We start from the raw sequence: 25,595 nt of genomic DNA, 5'->3' as shown, positions 1-25,595 counted from the left end.
ACCAGCCTGGTCTACAAGAGCTAGTTCCAAGACAGGCTCCAAAACCAGAGAGAAACCCCGTCTCGAAAAATCAAAAAAAAAAAAAAAAAGAATCCTCTGGAATACTTTATACACACAGTCTTAACAATCTTGCAAATTTAGAGGGAATCACCCTTTAAAAAAAAGACAGAAAATGAAAAATGATTGCTAGATACTCTCATAAATTTTAATGACAACCCCCAACGTATATGATGCTAGCCTACAAAGATTGAGGGATTTTTACAGAAACATAATGAAGATATACACTCTACATCTCAAGTTCAGTAGAGAATCATGAGAGATAGAAAAACAACAGAAACACTACTACAGAAGGAAATCAACATCAGAGTCCAGCACTAGTATCGTCTAAGTGAGGGGTTCAGGAAACTGTACCCTGTTCTGCTCCCTTTTCTTTCAGGCTCATATGCACAGTACAATCTATCAGTCTTCACACCATTGAGAAAGAAACAAATATTAAGTCTGAAAAATGTTGTAATTAAACATATTTTACATATGGGGTACTTAGTTGACCTAATACTTGATGAAAATAAAATGGGTTTCAGTATTTATTCAAACTATGTGCTTATCCTTCAAAGTATATGTCATGAGGCTGTGAAATACAGTCTTTAGAATACTGGCTCACCTACCGAGAGACAGCTCTAACTCCATGCTGGTATCACGCAGCCCTGGTGTCAGTAAAATACCAAGGCTGCCACGTTATGAGAGATTTCAGTTGTCATGCCTACAGATTTTGAAGATGTTGCTATGTTATTAACATACATATTGAAACCCTTGGTTCAATCTGCTCATCCTTCAAAAAAAAATAACAAAAATAGAGGCTGTATAAATGGCTGAGCAATTAAGAGCATACCGGATGCTCTTAAAGAGGACTCAGGTTCAATTCCCAGCAAATGTCTGCATCTCCAGTCCTCGGGGATCTGACACTCTATTCTGGCCTCTGTAGGCACTGGGCATTCAGTATCATTTTTATTCCTAAGATGTTTCTAAGATGTTTGCGGTGCAGCTGCTAGCCCGGCAGAGATGGTTGCAAGATCCCCGGGCAGGCTGGCGGAGCCCGCCATGCGACAAGCGGCTACAGTTTCTCACCAGCGGTAGGGCACGCGCCGCGTGGGCGGTGGCGGCAGGTAACAGACACATAGACACAGAAAATAGCCATAAGCATTTATTAAGGGAGAGAGAGAGAGAGAAAGGGAGAGAGAGAGAAGGATGAGAGATGGGGGGGAGGAGGAGGAGGAGGAGGAGGAGGAGGAGGAGGAGGAGGAGGAGGAGGAGGAGGAGGAGGAGGAGGAGGAGGAGGAGGAGGAGAGAGGCAAAGCCCCATGTGTACACCGGGAGAGGACAGAAGGAGAGAGAGAGATGGCAGCGGAGGTCAGAGGTAAAAAAGGAGTGGGCATGGCTAGGGCGGGACCGAAAGAATAACATTCATAATGCATACACATGCATGCAGGTAAAACACCATACACAAAGAATTAAAAAAATTGAACAATGTGTTACTATATCTCATAATAATGAAAACGAAACAAAGAAAATTGCTCTTCATCTACGTGGAAGATTTCCCACAGGATGGAAAACCTGCATGTGGAAACTACCATAAATGGTGGGATGGTGTATCTCTCATCTTTCAAAAATGCGTGGGCACTGAGTAATGGTGGTCAGTCTTTTCCCTGGCCAATATACCAAGGGAGTGATACAAATCCCTTAAACTAACAAAGACTTGGGGGTGAGTTTCAGTGACCTCCGTGGGGGATAAGTACACATCCTGGAGTACTGAAATTCCTACAGCAAGGAACTCTGTAGACGATCTGGAACATTACAGTCGCAGCTCAGTAGCAGAATGACGCTGTGCATGTGTAAGGCTATCAGTTCCATTTCTTTGTTTTAGATTAATTTATTTTTTAATTTCATTTTACACTGCAACAGAAGTTCTCCTTCTGACTCCACCTCCTGGCCCCCCTGTCTCTCCCTCTCTCAACCCATGTCCAATCCACTTCTCCCAACAGGTAATGGCTCCCAAAGGGAGTTGACACAGTCTGGCACATTAAGTTGGGACAAGACCAATCCCTTCCCCTCTATGTTAAGTCTGAGCATGGCACCCCCTAGAATGGGTTCTAATAAGCAGTGCCATTTCTAATGAGAGAGAGAGAGAGACAGAGACAGAGACAGAGAGAAAGAAAGAGAGAGAGAGAGAGAGAGAGAGAGAGAGACAGAGACAGAGAGAGAGAGAGAGAGAGAGAGAGAGAGAGAGAGAGAGAGAGAGAGAGAACTGTTATCTAGGGTGTTTCATTGGATTCCAGGGACCCATTCTGTGAAGACCAAGGTTTAGTCAGAACCTGTCTCCTGGAATGGACACCCGATGGCTGAGGAATGTTCTGAAACAGACTGCTGATAAAGACTCCCTTTCCCACAGGGTACCACAGAAACGCCATGTGGGTGGAGACATGAGTCATATCCTTTTAATCCCTGCCATGCTCTTGAGACCCACCAAACAGAGGCGCAGGAAAGTCCCCAGCAGAAGCAACACGTTCTTCTGGGGCTTTACTGCTTCAACACCCACCAGTGACTTATAAGTAATGCAGAAAGGCTTTCAAATACAGGCTCGGCAGCTGCTTACTCCTGGTTGGTGACGAAACTTTCACTGATCCCTGGCATCTTTCTCAGAGAAATCCCTGATAGCAGCCCCGCAGCAGCCCAGAACTGAGGCTAACCAGAAATGCCTGCAGCCTGAGTGGGACACACACTAAAGCCACCACAGAAAAATAATCATAGGCCTGTTTGGAGAAGCGACCAGAACAGTCTCAAGCCCATGAACTGGTGTTAAAATGACTACCCTCACTTATACAAGCATGCTTAACGTAAAGTAGAATCTTTATAAGTTTTTAAAGAGCCAGAACAAGCGAGACAACTGAACTGGCCTTCACTTTGCATTACCTGCCCTAGATTTATCAGCGTGTACCAAGAAAAGTAGAGTCAATAAGTCACATGAAACTTTGATATTGCATTTTCTTAGGTCAGTCTAAGTCACATTAGTTTTAACCAGTGATCCGAAGTGTTTCTTCCTGTGTTTAGTGCATTGCTCTCCACCAGGCGTGACTCTGCCCTCCAGGTGACACAGGACACACTCTGGAGTTATCTGTGGCTGTCACAAATAGACCATCTGAAGGACATAGGTCTGGAATGTTTTTAAATATCCTAGCATGCAAGGGAGAGCCCATGAGGCAAACAGTTATGTGGTTCAAAATGTCCGTAGTGCCAGAGTTAAGAAAGTTTGAGTAAATGATGCCTTCAACGGGAACATTTTGTGTACGTATGAAATTTCACCTCTTTTTTTTAATTGGTGGTTGACATTGTGAGGCTAAAAAGGATAGTTTATGAGGGAAGGCAACCACAGACGATAAACTGTTTAATTATCAAGAAGTTTTTGGAAGAACTAACTGAAGTATCTATAATAATAAACAACATTTGAATCATGTTTTGAACTTTACTAAAATTCTTACTTTCATTTCCTTGGTATTAATTTGAAGGACTTTTAATGAACCACACTGTGTTCAGCTATGTGGAATTTAGCTTAACACAAAGTTTTTCAATGAAACAAGTCAATAGAGAGACCACTGTTTATCACCGTGAGATTTTTGAGTGCAGAAAGAATAGCTGGCTATGTGTTTATTTTTAAAACAAATCCCAAAAGGTGAGAGTAAGCCAGAGGACGACAAAGGTCATTGACATTCAAGTTTTTTTTTTACATGAACCCAATCAATACCTGCCATTCTCTGCCTTGTCTTTGATTCTGAGCACGGAGTCAGTGTGAAACAATGTTTGAACGCATAGCGTCTGAGTAGTCCAAGTAAAAACTCCTGACCAAGTGAACTGAACCAAGTCTTCTATGAGTAATTGAGTCATCCGAACAAATTAACAGCTATCTATTCTACATTCTACAGCAAAGCTGTTTGTTCCCAGTAATAAGAGCTTGTCTAGGGATGAAGAGTGAAGAATTGTTAGCTCATCTTTCCAAACCTACATTATCCAAGCTCCATCGTAGGCGGCGAGGATTCATTAAGGAGCCTCATCTCTCACAAATGTCCCCGCAATCTGGTTTTGTCCTCTTTCTCCCTCACAAATCACAATGTATCTGAAATAAATCTGTGAACTTTTGAAAGCCAAAAAGTGGCTTCCTCATCACAGTCAGCTTTTAGACTGGTATTTAATATGTCTTTCAAGAGAAAATTGACCACAGCTATCAAGAAAGCATGCAATGACCTATGGGGCAAGATCCTTTTGCCTACTTCCAAATACCAAAACTGTCTAAGTAGTACTAATTGAGACTGAAATCACCAAGCTCAAATTAAATAAACTAACCCATATGGACAGAAGTCAATCATGGGGCTGGGACCAAAGTCCACAGGCAATAGGACATTGCTGTCCTCCTGAGGTCCTGCACCTCTCAAAGACACTTGTCACTCAGGAGGGTTGCTCGCCCACAGCTCTGCTTATCAACAGCTTCAGAGGTCTTATTTAGGTGTCCCTAATATCAAAAAGAAAAAGCCTCCGGGCTGTAATTTAGGATCCCAAGACATACACAATTAGGTTTAAAAATGTAGTCAGAGTGTTAACTACCCGGGAAAGCATGGACCCTCAGGTAACATGAATTACACAGATGAGCATACAAATCCTCCCATGGAGAACATGGGTTTAAGAACTGCTGATCTTTTTTGTTTGATCTTATGTTGCTTTTAAGATGAAAGTGGCCAGAAAATGACCACAGCAGACCTGAAAGGAATCTTGGCAGCCACACAGTGCAAACTCTACACTTTCCAGTGGGGGAAAGGGCAATCTGAGAAGCTCCACACCATGCTAAAGTTATCCTGAAATCAGGAGCTGAACCCAGCCTAGAGTTCAAGTACAAGGCTGGGTCCCTAGCTCAGGCTGTTGTCTTGCTTAGCCTACTTTACTTGTTAGCATACTCAAAGCCAGGGCTATATAAGCCAGTAGTGGTGATTCACACCTGGGATCCCAGCACTGTGTGGTGGAGGCAGGAGGCTCAGAAGTTCAAGGCCATGCTTGCTGTCAGAGTTTAAGGCCAGCCTGTGCTGCAGGAAACTGTTTCGAATGTAAACACCAAAACAACAACCAAATGAAAAATAAGCTTCCTAAATCTAGACTGTTAATTTTATTTGTATATTAAAGATTGAGAGTAAGAAATGAAGAAACAGATAAGCAATAGGAAAACTTAAATTAAGAACAAGTGCTGATTTTGCCACAAATACACAAATATACTCTATTTAAAGCCAGGTAAAGTGCTCAATCTATTATGTATGAAGCTTAGTGGCATCAATATTGATCTTCATTGTTCTATAGTAATAGATGATCAAAGAAAATAATCAAGTCTTTTGCAAAAAAAAATTACTTTTTAAGGGCCAATTCCAAAGTTTTAAGAGAACCATACACTTTAAAGGCAAGCTGAATGAGTCAAGAGCTCCTGGTTACCGTTCTTGTATAATACATCTATTTACATAAATGGTTTAATTAGTTTGTATTTTGTTTGTTTGTTTTTAGCAGAGAGAGCGGGAGCACATACAGGAACTGAGTGACCCCACAGGCATGCACTTATTTCAGGAACACTCTGGTGCTCTGAAGTTTTGTTGTGTTCGCAGTTTTAAGAAGACTCAACAATGCACCTAAGGAAGGCTAAGCTAGCATACTTTAATATTTATAAATGTACTCCATAAGTTTTCTATAAAAACCAGTCTTTTACTCAGTAAGAGTGCTCATTCTATAAAAACCAGATGTCATAGTCTGTTCCAATGGGAAAGTCAACTTTGAACTGCTTAAAGAAGGAGAAAATATGTATATAATCACCATCTATTTTATTTGTTATGCTAAAAATTCTTGTAATCTTGAAAAGCACCTAAATGAAGTTATTTTCTACTCCAATAGAAAATTTAAAAAACCAGAAAGGAATGCAGAGAACACAAAAAACTTGAATTTTTCAAAAAATATTCTAAAAAATAGTGATCAGGACCAAGCTCAATTTGTTCAGGTGATGTGAACCAAATTTGATTTCACCTGAGGGAGGTAGAATGGACTGGGCAAAGGCGCCTGTGACTTTGAGGCTTGCTACTGTCGACAGGTCTGCTTATCAGCCTTGATGCGAACTAAGGCCTGTGTCTCCTTTATGCTTTGTCCTATTGTGAGCCTGGGAGGGCTGAAATCGGTGAGTGGTGACATGATCTGAGAACTCAGCTGAAACTAACCCCAACCTGGTAGAACACAAATGAATCTCCAACAGTAACTAAATTCCACTTCCTGCACAGATTCCATGAGTCTGTAAGTTCTAGAACATGAGAGTGGCAGGATTAAGAACTGCTGATACTCTCAAAATAAAATTATATTTTCAAAATAAGTTATCTTGGGAATACTGGGTAAAGCATAGTGTCTTAACACTGGATCATATTAAATGGGCTTTGAATAGGTGAACAATAATAATGTGGATAATGAGATGTCTGCTTTTCATTTGCACCAGCTCTACTGCAACCAGACTTAGAACTGCAATCCAATTTCCACTCTCATCTTCTTCCACAGGCAAAGATGGAAAGTGCATTCCCTTGCCTCTATCAGGTTATTTATTCTTGTTTGAAACCTTCAGCCAATGGGATACAAGTGTAAGCAATTAACTCTCAGATATTGGTTTTGAAAAGGAAAGTTTCTGCCTCAAGCAATGACCTTGACCGTTGGCTATCTCAGGCTGTGCAAATGACACTGATGCTCTATGGAGGCAAACCTACAAGGAAGTGTTGGCGGTTGGATAACATCATGGAGTAAATAAATCCATCCATCTCCTTTGTGATGACGGCCTCCTCATTGTTGCCTTCTTTACTGCTTATTCTACTAGTCATTCCTAATTCCTGTTTTATACACTTTAATCTATATTTTACCTAATCCACAAAATGAACAATACTTACTGTTTTTAAATTATTTCTAAATAGTTTGTCAAAAATACGTCACAAACCCATTAAAGTGCCTTGATTGGAAGTATACATTTTTAAGTTATTTGTGTTATATATGTCTGTCATATATGTGATATATGTATATATGTATATAGGTCTTGGTCATTTAAATGATGGGCTACATAGACAGGCCAAAGATTTCTTAAATTCCCATTCCCTTCTATGTTATCCTAGAATGGATGCCAGAAAATATGGTTATTTGAAATTCTGCACAAAAATTCTGTATAGAATCATCAACAACAGGAAATAGTATATGTGTCAAAACAAAAAGAAATAAAATATATAGATATGTAAATATATATATATATAATAGAAATAGCTTTGTATAATACTGTTACTCTTGTTGATAGAAATAAAAATTAATGCCTATCTATGGTACAGATTGATTATTTTAAACAATAGTACCTGTATAGAAAATCTGTGTTTATTTAGAAGAAACAACATGACCATAATAAAGAGAACATATGAGCCACAATACAGAAGAGACTGGTATAAATGGAAGCTGTATTTATGCCAAAGTCAGGCAGACACTCCATTGATTCCTTTATCCAGTAATAAATTGTTAACCTGAGTAAATATATAGTGTTAAAGAAATAGAAATACCCCCCCCCACACACACACACACTGCATAGCTGTTATCCATACTATGAAGAACATGCTGGCTTGATCTCTCAATTTGTAAACTAAGCTTGGTGTGGATTTCCCCACTTCTGCTGACAGAGTTCCTGGGGCTCAGGTGTCTTCTGGAATCTGACTTTACTCACAGCAACTGTTGATAGCTTATAGTTTATAGGCTTATTCTAGGACAAACACAGCCAAAGAAAGTCCATGGGAACCACTTGGAAATGCTAACATTTATCTGTATAGTTTCATATAATTATCCAACACTTAAAATATGTTTTACTATATGTTGCTTTCAATCAACTAACACAACCACAAGAAACTCCCAGCCTTCCCGTTACCCAAGGGTGAAGGGTCAATAGAGACCACCTAAATAAACCAAAATGTCAAACATATCATTACAAATGACATGTGAAAACATGTGGGTGTTTTCATAAAGAAGCCCAGATCTTCATCTTAACCACTCTCTCTAAACTGTCCTCGAGGGACCCCAAAGCCCTCCCACTCAGCACTGGGGAGCTTGTCATTATGCCTCATTTTTCTTGGCTTTCTCCCAGTTTCCCAAGTCCTTGGCAATTGCTTAATGCTTGAAATTTTCTTTGTACCAATTCATAATTATTGATTTCTCCACTGCTTCCTTCAACCCCTCTCTGGGGCCCACACGTCAGTCCTCAGGAGTTTTCTCTGTTCCCTATAATCTGCCTTAACATAACCAACTGCAAGCATTCAATTCCCAAACTTCTTCCCCAGTTCTACACCCAAATTCCAGCTGTTGGATGGTTCTGTCCTATTTAGCTCTCCAACAGATGCTAATCTTTACCCTCATTCACTCAACAAAAAAGAAAAGAAGAAGAATATTGATAAATAGCAGGGAGATGGTTACCAAGAAGACCAAATCACCTTAGTTACATAAAATCAAACCATCCTCAGACTAAGTGTGCTTTTAAACAAAAGAAGTGTCTGAGGAACAAGGCTGAGTGTGTGAGTAGCTATGGTGTGTAAACACTGAGGCACAAATAGCAATAGAAAGATTTTCTTTCTTAAGAGTTCCATCAAGTACTGAAGTTATCTGATACAATGCAGACTGTATCCTAAGCGGTCTCTGAATGACTATGGTTTGTGTGGAAGCAAGGGGGAAGATAATTAGAAAAAGCATGTTTTGAGCAAAGTCTTCCATAAAAGAAAGGAGCCTAGGAATGTCAAGGTGTCAAGTACAAATGAAGAGAAGAGGGTTGCAGCACCAGGTGTGCAGCAGAAGTGTCCAGACAAGGCACGGATGGTCAAGAACAGGACTGTGCTTCCTAGCACCTACCTCCAGTCCTAGCTGCAAAAAAGGCAGGATCTGAAGTTCCTAATTGCTCAGCCCTCTCACCCCGACCTCGAGTCACTGGCTTTCATGGGCTGTCTCAATAACCCATTTTAATTAAGTTTTGAGACTTGCATAGATTGAATTTTGTACCTATTCATCCAACTCCTCCCCAAACATTTCCCGTATCCACTATACCTCATTACCCACCGCCCTCTTACCCTATTTTTTTGTTCTAAGATCTCATCCATTCCAATTGAGCTCCAATGGAGCACGGTCCACCTAACAGGAGCCACAGCTGTAAAGAAAATGGGCTCTATCCCCAGATGTTATCAATAGTCCATAGCTCCTGAGTTTGGGGTGGCTATTATGAGTTTTCTCCCTACTCATTTCTAGAACATGGATTGGATTGATCTTGTACAGGTCTTGTGTAGAAAGCCACAGCTCCTATGTGTTTCTAAGTGCAGGGGTCCTGCCACATAAGAGTTATTTTTTATTTATTTATTTTTTAACTACTGGATTCCATGGTAGATGGGCTATGTAATACAAACAATTTCTTTTAAATATAGAATTCCACTAGCTTTCAATGCCATAAAACACATTAACTAAAGAAAAAGTTAGTACTAATATTTCTAATTATAAAACTGAAATAAACTTAGACTAAAACCTATAAGGCAATTCGTCCAAACTTTTTAAACACAAGATTTTTTTAGAAGGCTAGATGTGCTTTATTCTCAACGCCAAAAAGTATAAACATTTAATTCATATAAACATAAGCATCTTCTCCTACTTAGTGAAACAGAGTGGAGAACATAAAATTCGTCAAGGGGACTTGCTATGAATTATTCAATAGTTTCATATTTAAGCCAAATAATTTTTAATAACTAGAACTGTTATGAAGATAGATTTTTTTCACATTTTAGAAGAAAAAATGTGAGACTTTTTCAGAAGAAAATAGAAATATGTAAAAATGTATTACACATTACAGGGATTAGCAAGGTGGCCTTTTATTCTAATAATTTTCATATAAGCGGGGAGTCAATCTTTGGACCTCTATTCTGTCCGGTTGCAAGAGTTGGAAAATTTATATCCCAAATATTCTCTTACTACTTAAATACATAAATATTTTAAAGGTTAGAATGAAAACTGCTGAGAAGTCACTTGAGAGAAAATCCAGATCAAAACAGTGGAACCAGAAGCAAAGTATAATACACTGCATATTGTTTTATTCTTGCTGCATACACCTGTGTCTATATTAAAACTCCACTTGACAGATCACCATGCGGTGGTCCCACCATCAAGGATGCTGCTAGACTGTGGGAATTTCTAGAATCCACAGAGTGGCAGTCATCTCAGAGGATGAGTTAGCATGTAGATATCATCTATCACAGCTTTTGCTAACCTTCCAATTTTCTTGTTTGAGTTATACTTCTCTTTGTTATTCTTCATTATAGATTGCTAAGCTTATTTGGAGGGGGCTCAAAAGTGTTTCTCTGTCTTAAGAAATCATGTGTGTAGCTTGGTCTTTTTGTGAGGCCCCTGGCATTGAGATCAGGATTTGTCACTGGCACATGAACTGGCTTTTTGGAGTCTATTCCCTATGGAGGGATACCATGCTCAGCCTTGATACTGGGGGGAGGGGCCAGGCTTTGTTGACTCCCTAAGGAACTCATTACTCTCTCTGAGGAGTGGATGGGAACGGGAGGGGGGGGGGGTGAAGGAGGAGGAGAGGAAAGATGGGGAACTGTGGTTGGTATGAAAAAATGAACTAAAAATTTTTTTAAAAATTCAAAAAAAAAAAAGCCACAATTTTGAGTTTTGTTTTTGAACAGAAAAACAGACACCTTTCTACTCTAACAGTGATCCCTGAAGGGGGACTGGAACACAGACTTCATTAGACTTTATTGATCTCACTAAATAAAGGGTTTTGCATGGATTGATCAGCTCAGAGTAAACCCCGAACTGTTTGCAAACCCGTGCTTGGTGTGCAGTTCAGATCACGGACAGAGGAAGAACAGAAGGCACTTGTTCTCCGGCAGCCACAGATACAGCAAGCAGTACATTAACACGATTAAGATAATAGACAGCATTCAGTCAGCGCGCAGGGAGGGGAACAAAACCCTAGTTAGACTCAAAGATCTCCCACTTTTAAAAGTGATACAGTAATAAGTTCAAGGGAAAATGACTTTCCAAAGAAGAATATTTTCTCTGCATATTTCAAAACAAAATGACAATTTTATCTCCTCCAAGTTGCTCCTTTGAACCCCAAAATATATCTGTAGAGACATCTAAAAACCTTCCCTGCGGCAGATCCTTCCCACTCTCCTGTCAGTTGATGCTGCCAGGAAGGGGTAAACAGGAGATTAATTTGAAGGTTCATTTTCTACATCTGCTCATTTTCATTTCCATTGGAAATGACATGGTTTTCTTCAGTCAAACTCAGTGTTCATTCAAAGAAACCTCTGGATGCTGTGAATTGATTGATTATCACACACATGCACATACATGCACACATACATAAAAAAACAAAAAGGAAGGAAGGAAGGAAGGAAGGAAGGAAGGAAGGAAGGAAGAAAGAAAGAAAGAAAGAAAGAAAGAAAGAAAGAAAGAAAGAAAGAAAGAAAGAAAGAAAGAAAGAAAGAAAATTATGTCAAAACTTACAGGTACTTAACATCCTGCAAATTGAGAGTCACACCGTCACACCCATTGCCTGAGTTTTCAGAATGTAGACCAACCATGTTTTCCAAATTTTGTTAGTATTCATCTTACACTATCAAAAAATTTAAATCTAAAACAAACTAGAAAGATTACATGTCTCTCTAAACATTAGTCAAGGGAACATTTCCCAAAAGCCTTCCATCTCGGCTTCCACACTCAGGGGTTAAGTCCTCTGGTCTACTGTACTCTGCCTTCACAGTATTGGGGCTTTTAAAAGAAGGCAATCATTTCATAGTAAATCACCACAATAATCTCTCTAATATTTCTTAATTCTTTACAATCTGAAAAATAAATAAATAAAGGATTTGTTTCCAATTCAGAAGAGAAAATCTGGAGTGCAGGGAGTATCTTCCAACTTGAGTAAGATCCACAAACTAGCTGGGCCACGAACCAACTGAAAAATACAGCATCCTCAGTAAGCATGGTATGTTTCAGCTTCCCAATCACAAGGACATGATTCTCCTTCACCTGGTCAGTTCATTTGAATAATGAAATGTGATTCAAAAACTACATTGAGCAAGAAATCCGGGGGTTGGGGAGAGGGTTTACTGAGTAAGGAGTTGAGATCCTCAGTATCAACAGAGAAGCCAAGGGTGGGGGAAGGGTAGAGGCTCTCTTTTAATCCTAGCACTCAGGTGGCAGAGACAGGGGGATTCTCAAGAGCAAGTGCTGGACTGGTTGAATGGAGAGTAAGAGACCAAGAGATCCCTTAAGAAGGGGAAGCAGTCTAAGAAGAAACAACCTCTGGCTACCATACACACTTGCACAAACACAAACACAAGAGTATGTGCACACATGTGAACATATACACAAATATAAAATACACATGCACACTCACAAATGAATACTTTATAAATTTTTTTAGGATTTCAACTCGAATGTTTTTACCTCCACTTTATTAGAACAAAGTATCATTCATATGCTAAGGAGTTTTCTTCTAAGGTGGGAGAGGGAAAATCTCACTTACCAATTTATCTGGCAACCTACGATGTCTGAGAGAACTCTGAGTGTCTTCCCTGAAGGTCACAGAGCCAGAAACCTAGTATGTTACTGCACAATCACTGATGACTTAGCCAAAATTTCCAAAGTGAGCAGGGAAAACAGAGCGGACAGAGCTGACCAGTAGGACACTGAGTGTAAGAACTAACGTCAGCCTGCTGTGACTGCAAAGAAGATGGAGGAAGGAAAGAAGGAAACATCCAAAAGATACCTTTGAAGGTCCACTTCTGAAACAGGGGCCAGAATCCAAAGGACATAAATATATAAGGAGAAGTAAGGACAAACTAAATCTGAAATTTCATTTTACAGAAATGGGTTCATAAACCTTGTCTTCCAAACAGTCATATAAACACATAAATATGCAAGAAGTCTATGTAAACTTTGGAAAATGTTTCATGTTTAACAATTATGGAAGGAAAACATGGAAGTCATCATAACAGGATGTTTATTTATCATTTACTATGAACTAACTTTGTCTGGAGTGCTTCATACAGGTTCACTCATGTGATCACCTGAACAGGCATGTAAGGAAGATCTATCTCAAGTGTTAAGACCAGTGGAAAAGATTAGCTCTCAAATACTATGCATGACCCACTAACTGCAACTCCTGCCTTATAAAAAAATGTATGTTAATGCTGTTTACCTTCAAAGGAGTAGTTTGGGATCTAGAAAACATGCTAAGTTTAATTTTCATTTTCCATAATTTTTGTGCTGAAAATACTACAAAAGTTAAAAAAAAAATCATAAGAATTTACCTCAAGGATAGCATTTATAGAAAAAAATAGGAGGTTATTATCTAGTGTTTTATCTAGGCCTGCTCGACCTGACTGGACAGTAGTTCACACTTAAAGAAAAACAGACAAGTATTTAGTAAAATAAGACTGTTAGATGGTCATAAATGCTTAGTCTATAGCATATGTTAACACATATGTGCTTTAAAACTTTTCAAATATATTTAAAAAATTGGTATCATCTTGATAAAAGCATGTACATGAAGTGACATTTAAGTATAAAAATGGAGAATGTTAATACATCTAAAAATGATTGTTTTAAGCATATCATATATACCCTAGATTAAGGAAAATGACTCACAATCTTGGAAAACATGGGAACTCCCATTGACTAGCTGGGTGTTTATATAATCCCTGGCTTTTCTTGTTTTGCTTAGTAAATCCTTTAAAACACACACCACACCAATACAATGATACCGACTGGCTGCGTTCATGTATGTTGGGGTTTTGTGGCTGTACTAGGTAATGGTGCGGCATGCGTCTAGGAATTTGCCTGACTTATATAGTCAGCAGATCTCTAAACTCTTATCAACTACCTTTTCAAGCTCAAAATTTGGGACAAATCGCTCTCGTTTTCCAATGTCTTAAGCATGGAGAGTCAATGAGGAGTGCATACTATTTATTAAAGACACTTGTTGAGAGAGCTGTACAAGGCTCAGAAGACAGAGATGAAACACAAGCAAGACTTCTAGAATGATCAGGGAAGGCAACTTCCTAGAAGTGATAGGTGGAAGAGATAGCAACTGAACTCAAGACAGAGAGCAGTATAAGAAATTTATTATGCTGTGTAGTGGAGGGACCCTAATATATGTATGAGTCCTTCTAGCCAACCTGGTCATATGCACCCCATCAGTGAGGATCCCATGTGATGAGCCTACACTATCCTTGGATGTCCGTATCCAAATATGTGTAAGTCTGGTTAGGGTGGCTAGGCTTTCATTGAGGCTACATAAGTGGGGTCCTTAAGTAAGAGAAAGACATCAAATCTGCTTCGTGAGAAGAATTTAAACAGTAGGATGGAGGGTAGCTTGAAGAATTTACACACACAAACACTTTTTAAGATAAGCATTGTAGCAATAATAAAAATCTTCTTTTGTAACAGACAGGGAAAATAAGTCAAGTCATATTCATTAACGTGATGTAGAAAAACCAACACTAAGATCTACAGAGCGTTCCTCCTAAGCTCCCAAAGGAACAGCTGTGCTCTTCATCAGTGGAGCCGACCTACAAGTGCCTCAGAAATTTATAAACTCCTATAATAAGAGCCTACTCCAAACTTACAAGATTCCCACTAACTAATAACAGCCAACTCCAAGTCTGGGAGCCATACTGAGGTAGCCAGCATCTTGATGTCCTGAGGCGAAGGGAAAAGACTTTCTTTATAGTGAGAGAGGGTCAAACCCAATTACCTACTTAAAGTAAATTTGTTTAACAATATTAAAATAACAAAGATGAATCTCCATTTCCTAAACAACAAAGCTGATGGTGACTTGAGCCATGTTTAAAAAAAAAAGCAAACATATATGACTAGCAGCTAGATCTAGAAATGGTAGATGCATTATATTGGAAGGCAGAGATGCCTTGACATATACACAGGTCCTTTAAGACTCCTTCAGTACAATAAAATTCGAAAACTCCTTTATCGATGAACATAAATGTGTGCCATTTCTCTTTCCACTGGCTATAAACAACCACAATCCTACAAATCTACAAAGTGTGTGATTAGCCCATTGTGAAGCCATTTACACACAGGCATCAAGGGATTAGCTAATGCCAGTCAAGGCCAGTGTTCCACAAATACTTTGCCAAACTAAGCTATCAAATATTAACTTGCAATCATCAAAGAATGCTGAGGGACAAAGATTTGAGGTAACAGATAAAAGGATAAAGGAATAATCAATGATAGACTGGCTGCCATCCTGGGATACCACCAATGTGCTCAGGCCGGAGGCCCAGAAAAATCAGCAGAGTGAATACTATTCAAGGTCAGCACACCACACCACTTTAAATGTCACTGATGGCAGTTCAACTGATTGCAATTTTTTATATATTTTATGCTACTCTGTAAAAGACTTATCATGACAGTTTTACATATTTTTAAATTGTGATATTCTGATAATCTTTAAACTTTTAACCATTAATTTGAAGTTATATGATTCCAATCATACATTTGATTTTCCTACAATTAAATGTGGAAGAAAAGCAAGCACAGATCACACCAGGATATGTCATTAGGGTATGAAAAACTTATAACCAAATCTTGTGGGTTCTTTTCCCCTGTGGCAGAGTTTCTCTGTGTAACAGCCCTAGCTGTTCTTGTAGACCAGGCTGGCCTTGAACTCACAGAGATCTGCTTGTCTCTGCCTCCCAAGTGCTGGGATTAAAAGCATGCACCACCACGGTCTCTCCCCACGTCTTGAATTTTTATCACTTATATAAATTGTTAGTATGCATCAACAACTATGTGGGGAATATAATGTACCTGGAGTGCCCAGTGTTTATTTCTCACAGTGTGAAATGCATGCCTACCCTGAAAAGAAGCTTAGCTGTTTGGCTACAATGTTGAAAGTTTTACTCAACTTCAAAGAATTAGAAAGCTCAGTGAAGCCCACATTTGGAATTAGCCGCAGAATCAGTCTGGCAGAAGGACAGGAAACACATCATGGTGAACTCGGCTGTGCTTTCAACAAGCACATGGTTTATTCCACTCTGACTGTGGTGCAGTGCAGAAGCCAATTTGAATATGAGTTTTGTTTAGATTCAAAAATCAACTTGGAAAATTATTTTAGATGCAAACAATGGCAAGCTACACCCCTAATATCCAATGACATTAGGCCTTCATCTACAGTTTTATATCCATATAAAACTGGACTACTCAAAAAGAGTCAAGCACCTTTGTTTAGGTAACCCTTGTCCTGTACTCTGCAAACAAACTCAAGAATGGCCTCTACATCGCTGCTGGTTAGTAGCAGACCGGGTGAAAATCACTTTTTGCATTCCACAACAGCATTGAGATAAAAATAAAAGCCCATGTCCCGCCAAAGCTGAGTTACTTTTCTCTACAACATTTTAATACCATCAGCTTAACATTCGTAAGTCATAGCTGTAATATTTTCAAGCTTATAAATAAAACACAAAACTTGTATATAAAAGTCTTTCTACTGCAAACAATTATATTTTAATTGTCATAACTCTCCAAAAATATTTAAAGGAAGTCTGGCTTAGTATACAGTTAGTACATGGAATAAAACTAATATTAAAATTGTGTTTTACTTAAGGAAACTACAGCTTAAGTTATTTTCGAGTTTGTGAGTTGGAAAATAGAAATTAATATTATAAGATCTGAGCTGTATGTACCTTAACACCTTAGCCACCATAAGTAAGTCATTTTAGGGGATCCAGAGCAACCCCAAAGTTCTGCTAAACAACAAAGCAGATTTGCTAAATTAATGGGCCGTTAAGTTTAGCTACCTCACAGGTCTTGTGGCTTTAGTTTTCTTTAATAAAACAGTTGGTTGCAGTGTGCCTACCTGTCAGGTGATGTAAGGCAGTAGGGTACCAGTTCGCGGTGTGTCTACCTCTCAGGTGATGTAAGGCAGTTGAGTGCCAGTTCACGGTGTGTCTACCTCTCAGGTGATGTAAGGCACCCAGGTGCCAGTCTACACAAAACATCCCGGTATCCAGTCAACAACCACGCTACTTCATAAGGGGTAGAGAAATCTATATCCTGCCAAGACTTCAAAAGCAGAGCGGAGACAGAAAGGGTCGCTGCCCCTCCTGTCTACAAGAGAAAAACACCCCATGCCATAAGCATTAACATGTGTGTAGGATCTTCAGCCATTCACATTAAACACACGAAGACCCCAAGCCACAAACAATCCCACATTCTGATGAGTTAGCTGCTTTTAAAAGATTGAGTTAATTAAAAATTTATAATCAGACACGTAGAAAGTTGTGTTCACACACTCCTCTGCTCACCCGAGTTCTGACTTTTAGAGACAGTTCTTCATACCCTTTCCCCAGCTGGCCAGATGTGCAAAGAATACTGAGAAAGCTGATGCTATTCAAGGCCGAAAAATGCCTTATAACTTGGTGACCAAATAAACTCTTCTCAAAGCCCAAATGAGTATTCTATGCTAAAACCTTTAAGAGAGGCAAGTTTTTCTGGCGATTTTTTTTTTAACTTAAGGAGAAATAATATCTTCTCCTAGGAAAAGGGATATTTTTCCTGGGCAGTGAGTTTTCTGTCAGGCCTCAGGAGTTATTCCCCCATCTGCACACTGACAGTTGCCTCTGGACCACCTGAGCCAGCGCCAGGGACCCTTGATAGCATCCTCCACATGGCACTTCCCTCACTGCTGTGTAGAGCTTATATTGAGATGTGACCTAGAAAAAGGCCTGGAATTTTATCCTTTATACTCAATCTTATAATACATTTTACAGCAAAACCAACATATTTTGGAAGATACATGGGGTAAAAAATCTATTTGAAAAGGGTTTAAAAACAAAGGTCCTGGCAGGTAAGAAAACGTTCCTAAGGCCTCTTTATGACCTAAAACGAGAGTCTCTACAGCTCCATTCAAATCCCCTTTTCTTACAGCCCTTCTTCCCACTTACAAACTACCATCCTGCTTCTCTCTTCTGTCTTTCTAAATTGCTAAGTTCTTCATATTAAAAAATATTTAACACTAGTGTCTAGAATAACTAACTGTTTGATGTAATTGTCAGCTTCTCAGTAAATCCCCCACATATATTTATACTTGCTTATTCAATAACACCAAGAAGCCAAGGTTGTCTGGTCATTGTGATAGACGTGGAAGTACTGACCAAGAGAGTGGCACAGTCTCTACCTGAGAGAGCTGGCCCTGAGCAGTAGAGCACAGCAATTTAATCTCCTGACCACAGCAACTTTATATATTCCTACCATAAGACTTTCCATGCATCTCATGCAAGCCTCCAATTCCCCTGAAGGCTCAACGCCTGTGCTCACAAACTCCTTGAGACCTTCTGGGGGACCTGCATCAGTTAGAATGCAACTCGCTACATGCGACAGAAAGCTCATCTCACGCTGCCTTAGACAATCAATGGAGCTTTTCAGCTAACACGACTCAAGGCCCGGGGGTAGAAAGAGCTTCTGGATCATATTAATGCAGCAGTTCAGTAATTTCGCCTAGGGACAGATTTCTTTCCACTCTGCTAGGAAGTGTACGGCTGACGAGGACTCCTGAGATCAGAGACTCTGGTGCCCAAGCAGCGATGGACTTAGCGTCTCCTTAAGGACCAGAACATAGCTTCTCAAACACTTGCTCGAGGAAAAACTCTCTAAGGTGCACCTGCCCTCTCCACAAACCCACAGAGGACTCCAACCTCCGCCCAAGGCAACTCCTTCCTTACCCAGTTATTCAAGTATTTTCAGGACTTGGTCTATGTTTTGGGAAGGTCTTTCACAACAATGACAACCAAATGCAGCTTGTGGGGAAGAGCTGTAGCGATGGCTATCTTGTGCTCTAGAAGAGGACCTGAGCTCTGCTGCCAGCACCCACACAGGACAGGCCATCACCACCTGTAATTCCAGCTCTCTTCTGACCTCTGGGAACACCTTCACACACATGACACATACGTGCATAGACATAAATGTCAAAAGTAAACAAAGAAAACAGTCTGAACTCACAGATACACTATTTTCTGAAACTGCTCTTCTTCAGAGGTGATCTCCAGTCTTCTCTGAAATATTTATTTTATCCTACGAGATCCTTCACTTGTTCAAAGAGTCTTCACAGGCACAGCACATCAGTAGGAGTACAGGCACTAGAGATCTGGGTTCAAATCCTGACACCTTGATTCCTGAACACTCACTGTGTCTGAATGTTCTTATTACATTAGCACTTTTTGCAGAGGCACATTTAAAGTTAAAGATCAATAAATCATGTAGCGATGGCTGTCTTCTAAATTACTTGTAAATTGGACCTTGTAAATTACTGATGAATAAGATATTATTGTATTATATGTGAAATCTCTTGCTTGATAGCCTTGCATATTTTGTTGCTCTCTACTGCTCTCCTAGGCTATAACTTCAATATGTTGTGGCAAACAAGTGATTTTTGTCTGTATCTATGATGAGTTGCCTGTTGTCCCCTATGTACTGAACAATGAGGGCCACATGTGTGTTTCTTTATCCTCCATAGAAATGAATTTATGCTCCTTAAGTAAAGATGGGGAGGTGGCCAGTGTTGTGAGTTACTTGGCCTTTTCCATGACCTTTACCCTAAGAAACAGGACTAAATAAAATAAAACCCGCCAGTGAGCTGCAGTCATCAGTGATAACCCCACAGAACCATGAGTGCCCTCGGCACCATCTCTAGGAAACCACAGAAATCTCTCTGATCACGGGGCAACGGCATAGGTAAGGGACTTTGCCCCTTATTTACCAAAAATGGATTTGAAAACCTAAGGGAGTGTGTACTGGGTGAGAAACAAGCAAGGTCAAGGTTCCCAAAATGCCCTCTCAGAAGCACTCAGGAGACTCAGCATTGTATGGAAGCACACGCAGCCTGGTCTGCCAGACTTGCAGCACTCAGGAACTAAAGCATAAAGCATGACATTGTTCCGGAAATGTGAGGCGCTTTGAAGCTGGAACACACTTACATGAAGTGTTCTGAATGTCACAGGCAAGGTGGTCCCTACAAACTTTTACACAGAATTGCAGACATGTCTACTACATGTGACCACAGAAGCCAATCTACCAACAAGGACCCCTTTCGAAGCTGTTGCTTTATGTGATTGCTTGGAAAATAGCGCTATAATATTATAAAGATTAGGCAGTATTCAGGATGTTTACATAGAAAACTACTAAAACTGAGAGACTGGGGCACTACACTTAGTTGAGAAATCATGGTATCTATCAAGTCGTAAATGGTTATGAACACCAAGCTGGGACTTTTTCAGTTGAGTAGCAATTATCTCACGAAGTACCATTTCCCTACAATGTAAATGCAGCAAGATTGCTTCAGTGAATTTATTATCTCCTACACTGAATGAATGGCAAGTCAACAAAAGATGCCAGGGCAGATGTAAGTGACTGAACTGATGGAATAATTACGTACATGAATAATTTGGAAATCAGGAGGATTTAATTTTACAAAGGAATTAAGATGACAAATACTAGGCTCTGTGGAGACCTTGATATTTCATTAAGGCACCCCATTATTTTGACCTTTAATATTATATAGAAAAGCATTTAATGTAAATGGTCATCAAAATTATTAGTGTTTTCCTTGCTAACATAATGCATCAGTCTTGTCTGGGCAATTGTCATTTTCCAAGCAATTTCTTCATACAAAAAAAAAATTGTTGAATGAATCTACTTAGCAGAAATCTTTCCTACGCCCTGAGAAAGCCACTTCATCTGCATCCCTTTCTTAAATACATACTTCATGCTAAATTTGAAACTGATTCGTTTTGAGGTTAGCTTTGAAATCAGAGACGAAATGATAAGCAATAGATCGTGGTGTGTAGGCTCTGAGAATATAATGTGGCAGGGTGATAAAGCCAAGTGCTGAGGAGAGAGAACCTCAGGAAGACCAGCTGGTGGCCAGCTCAGGGTTAAAGGCAGAGTGGTCAGCTAGGTGCTGCCTCCCTGCCAGGAGTGCCCTTGCTCAGAGTACTTCTGCAGGTAAGCAAAGCGGCCAGCATAGAGGGATGTAAAAAAATTGTCAAAATATATTATATATGAAAAAGTTTAGTTTAGAGGCTGGAGAGGTAGCTAAGAGTAAAATCACTGGCTGAACATCAAAAGGCCCAGTGTTCAATTCCCAGAACCCACAAAGAGCTTATAACTGCCTGTAATTTCAGATGGAGGGGATCTGATGACTTCTGCTACACATGATGCTGCATGCATCCAGGGCATGCAAGCTCACACAACCAAACACAAATGCACATAAAAATAAATAATTCACTAAAAGCTGGGAAACCTTCAGAAAACTTAGTAATAAAAAGTTAATAAAAAACTTAGTTAAAAAAAGTAAATAAATGAGCATTTCCACTGATGGTACAGAGAAGACAAATTTCAAAAGGCCATGGGGGAAAAGAAGTAAAAAATAAAGGTCAGATTCTTGTAAGCATCAGGTACTGATGATTGTAAAGAAAAAGAAATGTGTATATATCAGCAAGCCCAATCAGGAAACCATCTTTGTTTCATATTCTGTCATTTTGGGGGACAAATATCTATTATAATACCAATGCCTGTGCTTTTTAAAAAGTCGCATTACGAATATTCATTGGTTGCGTTTTCATCCAAGTACACATTGTGTGTTGAACATATTCCCCCCTCGCCCCTGCTCCTGTTGGTCCCCTTTGCTCCTTCAGACAGTTTGGTTTTTGATTAGAATTCCTTGTCATATATGCATAAAATTTTATGTATCTACAAAATATCCTAAAACAACAATTGTTTTGATAACATGTGTGATTCTTGAAAGTGGTTCATTTTCTGTGTATCAAAAAAAGAAAGAAAGAAAAGAAAAATAAAAAAGAATTTGACATGGAGCCCTGAAACAGTAGGAACTGAGACGCCTTGACTGTGCTGCTTCTACCTGCATACTTTACTGTAGGTATACACTTTCTCTATTGCCTGACATTAAGAAATTCTATTTCAGGGAAGTCATGGGCCAACAATTGAAAAATAGTCTTTGCAAGTGGCTTGAAGTTGCTGTAGGCTGAAATCCATCACCCTCTTCATGATCACTTCCTGATTTAGAGAGGAAGAGAGAACAGGAAAGCGTCATTTCTTCAAGTTGATTAATGTCACCTAAAAAATCTTTATTTTATTGTTTGCTCCTCTATTCAAATGGTCTTTTAGAAAATAATTGCAGGCATCTTTTCCTATGGCCACTGAGCATCTGGCATGTCATGTGAGTCTCCAGATATTGGTGAAGCTAGGATCTTTATTGAAAACAGCCCAACTTACAAGCATAACACTTGTATAAAACATAAATTTTACCAGTCAAGATGGAAAGCATCATGTTTGAGAGTCACTGAGGGACTTGACTTAATTTCACTTCTGGTCAGATCCGAAATGATAACGCCACCATAAATAATTCCATTGCTATCTGGAGTTGCCCAGAAGAGGCAAACATGCACCAAAGACAGGAGGAATGTCTCTGTCATATGTATATCATAGCACTTGTTACTGCTTCAGTTAAGGGAAAAAACATCAGTTTCCCCTTTTAAAGAAGTGAGTGGTCTAAACAACTGAAACAGCAGTGAGGAAACTGTTTGATATTCAGCCAGGACCTAGGAGATTGAAGGAGTCCAGGTAACCATGCACTGGATGCTGAGAAGCTGGAATCCAAGTTGCTCTAACAAGGATTTTGGGCCTTTTTTCAAGAACCTCTGGGTTCTTGAAAAGGAACTATTGTGTGTCAAATGTTCAAGAACACTCTTCTGAATGAAAAAAAATGATAAAAAGCAACGACCTCAGAGCATAAGGGACCACACTAGCTCAATGGTGGGGGAGGGGTGTAAAAATTTCAGAATATGATTCTATTAAACTTATGAGAAATCTTTTTTTTTTGAAAGAAGGTTCCAAAGATGGAGCAGACATCATTGGAATGATCTCCTCCCCACCTCAGGGAAGAGAGAGGTGGCAGGACTCTGGTGCCATCCGTTAAGGATACTGGAATCCTGAAAATACTGCTCGCATCATGGAACACCACCAAGGTTTTATTTTTATCCACTTTGCCATTTCTGTAGAGGAAACCTTCCAGATGAATCAGATGGCTGGAATGAGGACTTGCAACTGTCTGAGGCTCGGTAGGAAAAGGCCTTGCAGTGGGTTTAAAACACCTCCAGGGTTGGTGGCTATACAGACTTATGCGTTCCACCTCGTCTCATTTCCCAAGCCAGGTCTATGCTGTCTGCGCGGCTGACTACGACTGTCTATTGTACTGTGATGTTTTCCTTCCCACTGGACTCGTTTTCTCATTTTAAAAACATGTAAGAACCTATTTAATAATTATCCCCCATGCATAGCTACTTCCCCCTCTGTCTTCAACTCAAATTCTCCTTTCTTCTCATGGGAATTTCGTCTTTATGCCACTTCCCTCCTCTACCTGACTGTAGAACATAGAAGCAAGTCAAGCTTTTGATAGCTGTCTCTGAGATTTTCATCAAAGATATGAGCACCTCTACATCATGTATTGTAACGGAGGAACCTCAGCCCTCCTTTCAGCAGACAAGCAGACATATACTGTACACGAACACTCTATCACTTTGAAACACTCTCTCATTCGCCCTAGAAGTCATCGCTCCCTCCCAGTGCTTTTCCTTCCTCACTGGTCTCTTTACTATTGGACTCGTCAACTGTTTCTTTCTTTGGTCTTCCCTTCCTCCATCAACTCCTTAATGGCTGGATCTGTGCCGTGGCTTTCCGTGTGGCTTTCCCTGTGACAAGAGTATGGAACACTTTTCATTCTGCAGCCTTGGTTTCTCCACTGAGCCTCAGAATTCCATGTGAATGTCTCCCTGGCTTCTCAGATCAAGCCAACGTCTTGATCCTCCAACACAGTGAGTACTGACCTACCCAGAGCTCAGACCTTAAAGCCTCCCTCAACTCTTTTATCTATTATGCTAATGTGCTCAATCCATCACATCCCACTAGCCCTATAAAAAATGCACTCAGAAAATGGCACGGTAAAAAAAATAATAAAACAGAGGTTTGGTTGCATATTAAAGGTCTTTATACCACAAAACTATTAGATACACGGTGGCAAATCTTCCTTGTCTTTGATTCTGCATGGAATTCTTAGATACAGCACCAAAAAGTATAAAGAACAAAAAGAAAAAAAGAGTAGGTATGCTGATTTACATGAAATCTGAAAATACAATCAGGTGAGTAGATATACCTATTACAGTCAAGAGCACAAGCATTGTCAATTCCAGGCTGGACTAGCTTTTATGTAAGAAACAAGTATACTTATCCCTATATAACAAGATCCCGCGTCTAAAACCCAAGGAAGGGCTAGAGATGTAAGTCAGTGGTAAAACACTTAACATATATATTCAAGTTCAATCACACACACACACACACTAGCAACAAAATAGCTATGCACTAAAGAACATGTTCCAGAAGGTGAGAAGACCACTACTGTGGTCTCAATGTTTGTGTCCCTCCACCCACCTCGAAATCCACATGCTGAAATCCTCACAGCCAATATGATAGCATCAGAAGCAGGCTCTGGAAATGAGATGAGGTCACAAGTACTCTGCATTATGATGTTGGACAGTGCTTTTATAAAAATCCCTGTGATAACTATTCTTGGTTATCAATTTTACCACATCTGGAATAGGCATACCAGTGAAGGATTTTTTTTTAATTAAATCACTTAAAATGGGAAGACCCACTTCTAACCTAGATCTCTGCAGTGAGAAGATCCACTTTAGCCAGGCCACACTTTCTGCTGGTAGCCTATTATCAAGGACCTGGAGGAACGAAGCTTGCTTTCTTTGCCTGCTTGCTCTTACTCTCGATAGCCACTCCATTCATTCACTGGCATTAGAGCCTGCTTCTTCAAGATTCTCTGGGGTGTACTGAAGACCAACTGAGACACCCAGCCTCTTGGACTAAACAACTACTGAATTCTTGAACTTTCTGCTGGTAGACAGCCATTGTTCCACTGGCTGAACCATAGCCTACAAGCAAGCCATTTTAATAAATTCTCTCCGTGTGTGTGTGTGTTTCATGCTATGAGTTCTCCTTATCTAGAGAGCCCTGACATATACTGCCATAGGGAGCTCCCTGGCTGCTTCTGCCCCAGGGGGCCGCAGTAGTACACATAAGGTCTCACATGAGAATGCAAACCATCTCCTGAAACCACATCTGCACAAACTCTGAACATGGATGTTTCAACCTTCAGAGAAATGAGAAAGAAATTTCTGTTGTTAACAACAACTATCCAGTCTATAATATTTTATTATGGTATCATGACATCAAAAAGACTAAGGCAGCAGGATACAAGACCACATATGTCTACAGACCACATATCTAACAAAGGTTTGCCTCTCTCTCTCTCTCTCTCTCTCTCTCTCTCTCTCTCTCCCTCCCTCCCTCTCTCCCTTCTCCTCCCC

At 39.8% G+C, this 25,595-nt stretch overlaps 1 protein-coding gene across 1 annotated transcript in view; it reads right to left on the bottom strand.

Annotated features, from left to right (window-relative positions):
* The window catches only part of Cdh2 (cadherin 2), a 234,362-nt gene that overhangs the window by 166,850 nt on the left and 41,917 nt on the right, over positions 1 to 25,595 (bottom strand). The window lies entirely within an intron of this gene.

This window comes from Chionomys nivalis, chromosome 14 (genome assembly GCF_950005125.1).
Source record: "Chionomys nivalis chromosome 14, mChiNiv1.1, whole genome shotgun sequence".
NCBI classification, from domain to species: Eukaryota; Metazoa; Chordata; class Mammalia; order Rodentia; family Cricetidae; genus Chionomys; species Chionomys nivalis.
Note: the sequence above shows the minus strand (reverse complement) of the source record. Positions and strands in the feature narration are given on the sequence as shown.